The 5,963-nt window shown below is 36.1% G+C and overlaps 1 protein-coding gene across 1 annotated transcript in view; it reads left to right on the plus strand.

Annotated features, from left to right (window-relative positions):
- The first annotated feature begins 1,572 nt into the window (after positions 1-1,572).
- LOC109543971 (RYamide receptor) overlaps positions 1,573-5,963 on the plus strand; it is a 71,502-nt gene continuing 67,111 nt past the window's right edge. The window contains exon 1 of the mRNA XM_019913930.2: positions 1,573-1,814. The gene's annotated coding sequence lies outside the window, so the exon portion shown is untranslated. The remainder of the gene's footprint in view (positions 1,815-5,963) is intronic.

Here is a 5,963-nt window from a genome sequence, read left to right on the forward strand (position 1 = left end):
TCACTTCAAAAATGATCAAATGCGTAAGATAAACTTGTAAACCACCGCCATAAAAACTAGCAAAATTTCAAAATTTCTCAAAAATTCCTGGATGATGAAACAACTTCGGACTTTTCAGCCTCAATAACAGGCACCTCAAGCTGTGAAACTCAATACCCGGTAAGTGTTTTTCTTCGGCAGTTCAAAAGATATCAAATGCGGAAGACAAACTTGTCGAAAACCGGTCTTCAAAAATAGACTCAAGTTGGAAAAATTTTCGAAAATTCCTTGATGATGGCGCAAAATTCAAATTTACAAATTTGATTCCGATAATATATTTCTAAAAATGTCAGAACTCCTCCAAGTTTTACCTCTGGCTAAACACAAGCAGCAAATACGGAAAGAAAGCTGTAGAAAACCGCTTCTGGAAAATCAGTAATTTTCAAATATTTTTGAAAAATCCTTGGGCCACGTCCCAAAGTCGAGACTTTCAGCAATAATATCAGCGACTTTTCTCTAAAAAACTCAATGCCCCTGAAGTTTTTAGCGCAGAGTGTTCAATTGTGAGCGCAAGACAAACTTATACAATACCTCTCCCGGAAAATTAATCAAATTTTGAAAAATTATGAAAAATTGCTTGATGATGACGAAAATTCGAAACTTTGCCAATTTAAGGGATTTGACTCTATATCGCTCACTGCTCAGCATATTTATAGCTCTACTAGTTTAAAAGTTATTCTATGTGGAAGGCAAAATTGGACAAAACCGCTCTTAAAAAGGCAAACAAAATTTGAAAATTTCCCAAAAAATTCTGAACAAACGCACAAAATTCCAGCTTGCAACGTTGATAGTAGTAAGTGGGCGCTATCAAATGCAGCAAACCGCGAGTTTCTAGTAATACCGGTTCAAAAGTGATCAAATGCAGAAAACTAAATTGAACAAAACGGCTCATAAGAAATCAGTCATTTTTCAAAAATTTCTCAAAAATTATTTGGTTATGGCACAAATTGCAAACTCCGAGCATTAATTGCCGTGACACCGCTCTACAAAACATGGGGCCCCTCGAATTTTTAGCTCTACTGGTTTAAAAGATATCAAATGCGGGACCGAAAGTGATACCATCTGGCTCTAGAAAATCTACAACTTCAAAAACAACCCAAAATTTTTTTGAATATGGCCTACAAAACACACGCATAGGAAAGTTGAATCTCTGGCTGTTTTTGCAAAATCGTCAGTCTTGCATAATGTTGGTAGAAAAATCAACAAATGAATCTCCAAAATTGGGTAACAATAGCTCAGGATTGAACCTTCATTAAAAAGTAGGTACCCTCAACCCTGCTCTATAAACTTCTAAGCCCCAATTTTCTGCGCTTTTTGAAACATTTTTTAGAATTTGAAGCGCCGGAAAATGAATGAACAAAAATGATTAGAAAAACACATTAGCTCAAGCAAAGGATTAATAAAGAAAATTTCTGGAAAGATCGGGAAAACTGCATTGCTCGATCGGGAATTTGCCTGTATTTATGAAAATCGTGCCAACATGTTTTCACTTGGATGAAACACTTTGAAAGCACGATCGAATCGGCAATAAACTCAAAGTTAAGTCCAATGAATGATTGATTTCCAATCAATCAGTTTTGCGTGGAATCGAGCCTAAAATTAAACCAGGACTTTTCGATTCAAGATTCGATTATCTGATTTCGTGAATTAGTTTTATCATGAATATGTGCCGACTAGCAAGTGTCTTGGATAATTTCGCCTCAAAAAAATGACTAGAAAACAGTTCCGCAAACCCTCAAAATCTCCGGCGTTTGGACAGTGCACTTGAAGCAAAGGTATTTTTGAAAACAAGTTAATTTAAGAATGTTCAACTGAATCTGGGGACTAGAAAACACACACATTTAACGAATAATACACATATTCTATGCCACAAATCGTTCTAATGTGGGCTGGGATTATACTCGCTATATTTTACTACCATTAAAATAGATTATTGTCAAAATATTTACAGTTTTTCGGTTAAATGAGCCACCAGTTGGGCTTGGATCGCAACAATGGGAGGGAATTTTAAATTATTGGGAAATCGTTCAATATTCTAGGCAATTCCTGCCTCAAAACGCTCTGCTACTGCAACACATGTTTTTAAAGGCAAAAACGCAAATAGATCCAGTCGTGCCAATAAGTGATAGATCAAATAATTGGGATAATCTAATTTATCATTAAACCCTAAGCAAAGCCAACCATATGCAGATGAATCAACCAAAACATAATTTCCTACTAGGAGTGATTGATCGGTTAGCGATTGTTTTCAGGAAAATACCAATTTTTCGAACTCACTTTCTCTAGGTCAATGCCAGATAATTTGCTATTAATAACCAATAGGGTGTTTGTGGGTAATTTTTCGCAGTTTTTCAAACATTTCAACACCTTTATGGACGAGTGCCGATGTACATTATCGGCAATTTAATCCGAATTTTTATTTACTACCCCGAATTTTGAGGCTTTGTTGAGCAAAAAATGAGTAGTGATTGACACTCATTTGTTATTTTCCAACACGTGCCAGGGAAAATCAAATGCTCGATGTTTATTTGGCGAAATGGAAATATTTACTTATCAAGTCAAGGAAACAATCTGGGATTCTTCTTATTGTGAACGGTTTTTGATTTAAATGCCTTTGAAGTTTTCATTCGATTAGACCCGATTCAATTTTCGCGGAAAAGTGCGGGTTAATTAACAAATTTTTAATTCATTTCAGTGTTAACAATCGAATAATTTCAGCTTAAAAAAAAATTTCAATCGGCTATGGTTGAAGAGGTTTTAGGCCGTTTTCTTTTTCAAGTCGCTCCACGTTCAGGAAAACGTTGATTTTTTGAGACTGGGCCAGTATTAAACAAGTTATGAAAACAATTTGAGCTTTTTTGATGAAAATTTGATAATTTTTGCGTCCCTGGACTTTGGTACCGTCTTCCACGTGAAAAAGCAAAATATTTTAGCGCAAAAAGCATTTTTCCATTTTTGACCCTCAATTACAACGGACTTACTTTTTGAAAACGCCAAACATCAAAGAACTTTTCGACAAAAAAAGAAGTTTTTTCCAAAAAAAGTGATTTGCCTTTTTGCAAGTCTAAAGTGTACAAAGTGTCTTAATCGGACAGCGATCAATTTCGGCTGTTGGATGCGCTTGAAATTCATCTAAAGGGTGAAGAATCGAAAGATTTTGGCTCAATAAGCGTTTTCCAGGCCTCTAAACTCTAAACTAAGCTTTTAAGTGGTAAATTTTCAGTTAAGCGGAGGTAAATGTAAAAAAAAACGCTCCTGGTTCTTAAACACGTTAAAAAGTAGACTCAAAGTTAAAAATTCGACTGTTTTTTCCGCCTTCAAGCTTATCAATTTGTCGATAAAAGTGCGATGTTTTAGCGAATTTTTAAAGTTTCAAATCGGGCCTTTTTTATTACAATGATGCGGATTTTGTCAACTGATTTTTTCCAAAAATGCGCTTGTGAATGGTCTGAAATGTTAAGGTTCGAACGATTTTGGTTCGAAAAGTGTTTTCGGTCGCTTTAAGCTTCGATAGCTAATTAATTTTTCAACAGATTCTCTTTTCTCAAACGGCTGAACTTTGGAAAAAATTGCGGACTTAAAACGTAATTTCCGAAATAGAACTAGTATGAATCAGGTAGATCTTCTGTTCACTAAAAGTGAATATTTCTCCAAAAAAACGCATTCGGTCAACACTTGATGGTTTTTTCGATGATCAGGCTTACATTTTTGGAGAAAAGTTTGCTCTCTTCTTAATCTACTGCCGTTTTTCTCAAAAAAACAATGAAATTTTGGCTGTTGAATGCGCTTGCAATTGGTCTAAAGTGTGAAGATTCCAAAGATTTCGGTTCGAAATTGTTTTTTGTTGCTTCGCACATCGATTAAAAATAGGTTCTTCAACCGATTGCACCTGAAAAAAATTAAAAAAATTTGCTAAACCCTTTTTCGCTAAATTTAAGGTGTAATTAGCCAGTAAAAGCTCTCGAGATTCTCTATCGAAAAGATTTTAGTGTTTTTTCGATGGTTTCGACAGTTTGTGCTGTTTGTGCGGTTGCATCAGGTTTCACACTCGCTAAAACCAGAAGTTTTTGAGGTTTTGAGGCCGTCGGGCAAAAAAGTGTTTCCTGACGTTTCGCCAGGATAAGTGGCTTCTTCAGAGGTGTTTGCTGCATCCGGAAAAAACCGCTAAATTCCCGAAAAATTCGCAAATTTCCAGCAAAGCTTTTTGAAGAAAATTGCCAGTTTTCGAACCGAAAAACGAATTTACAAACATGTGCGTCTCCTCACTGGACGATGCGCCATGAAGCAGGTTTACATTACAATGTCTGAATACTCTGGCACATATCATTTTAGGTAAATACATATTTTAGCAATTTTAGGGTGGAACGGCAAACATTTTATAGAATCCGGCGGGTTTTCCGGTTAATTGCTAGATCTCTGAACACTTTTAAGGACACGCAAAATATATCGCTGAATAATAAATAATAAATAATTCATTCAATGCCCGCTGTTGTGATAAATTGGGCTTATTAATCAGTCAACTATCCAAACTGTTAATCCTGGAAACATTAAATAGGCTTAAACTTTGTGCGATGTCGAAAAGTGCTTGAGATTTAATCGGAATTAGGCGAAGCCTCAATTTCGTGTAAAACCAAGGCATTTTTTTGAAACACCTCCATTAACTGCGGAAAACAGGGAAATGGGAAACGAATTTAAAACCAATATCAAACCCATGCAAACATTCCGGTGGCTCCTCTGTTTGGCTTTCCACCTTCTAATGCGTTTCCTCGCGGATAAACAGCGGAATATCGAAAATTGATTATTTTGATTGATTTACTGGCCTACAAAGCGCCTTTTTCTGAACTGGGTTGATCGCCCTTTTATAGTTCCAGCTCGCTTAGCGCAACCCTTCGGAATGCTTATGCGGAAGTTGCAAAGGTGAACCCTTTTAGCTCAATAAACCTTGTTTTGGGACAGTTTGGTTAATTTCCATTCAAATGGGTTCTTTGAGAAATGTGGTTTAGGGGGGAAAATCCGCAGAATTTTCAGATAGCATCAGAAAACATCAGCATGAAGTCATCAAAGAATCGGTGTTTTTTGAATTGAAGCCTGTAATTAACGGTCTTTTTCAAGCCTTGTTTCAACCAACATTGTGCAAGACGATTTCGCAAAAACCGCCAGAGATTGAAACTTTCCTATACGTGTGTTTTGCAGAGGAAAGTTGACTGTATATTCGTTAGGAGTTTTGTTTGTAGACCATTATCAAAAACTGTTTGAGGAGCCGTTAAAGTTGTTGATTTTCTAGAGCCAGATGGTATCACTTTCGGTCCCGCATTTGATATCTTTTGAACCAGTAGAGCCAAAAATTTGAGGGGCCTCATATTTTGTAGAGCGGTATCACGGCAATTAATGCTCGAAGTTTGCAATTTGTGCCATAATCAAACAATTTTTGACAAATTTTTGAAAAATGACTAATTTTTTATGAGCCGTTTTGTTCAAGTTAGTTTTCCGCATTTGATAACTTTTGAACCGGTATTACTAGAAACTCGTGTTTTGCTGCATTTTATAGAGCAAACTTACTACTATCAACATTGCAAGCTGACATTTTTTGGGAAATTTTCGAAATTTGTTTGCCTTTTTAAGAGCGGTTTTGTCCAATATTGCCTTCCACATAGAATAACTTTTAAACTGGTAGAGCTAGAAATATGCTGAGCAGTGAGCGATATAGAGTAGAATTCCGTAAATTGGTCAAGTTTCGAATTTTCGTCATCATCGAGCAATTTTTCATAATTTTTCAAAATTTGATTAGTTTTCCGGGAGAGGTACTGTATAAGTTTGTCTTGCGCTCACATTTGAACACTCTGCGCTAAAAACTTCAGGGGCATTGAGTTCTTTAGAGAAAAGTCACTGATATTACTGTTGAACGTCTCGACTTTGGGACGTGG

This window comes from Dendroctonus ponderosae, unplaced genomic scaffold (assembly GCF_020466585.1).
Source record: "Dendroctonus ponderosae isolate FM_Combo_2020 unplaced genomic scaffold, Dpon_F_20191213v2 Dpon_F_20191213_7, whole genome shotgun sequence".
In the NCBI taxonomy this organism is placed as follows: Eukaryota; Metazoa; Arthropoda; class Insecta; order Coleoptera; family Curculionidae; genus Dendroctonus; species Dendroctonus ponderosae.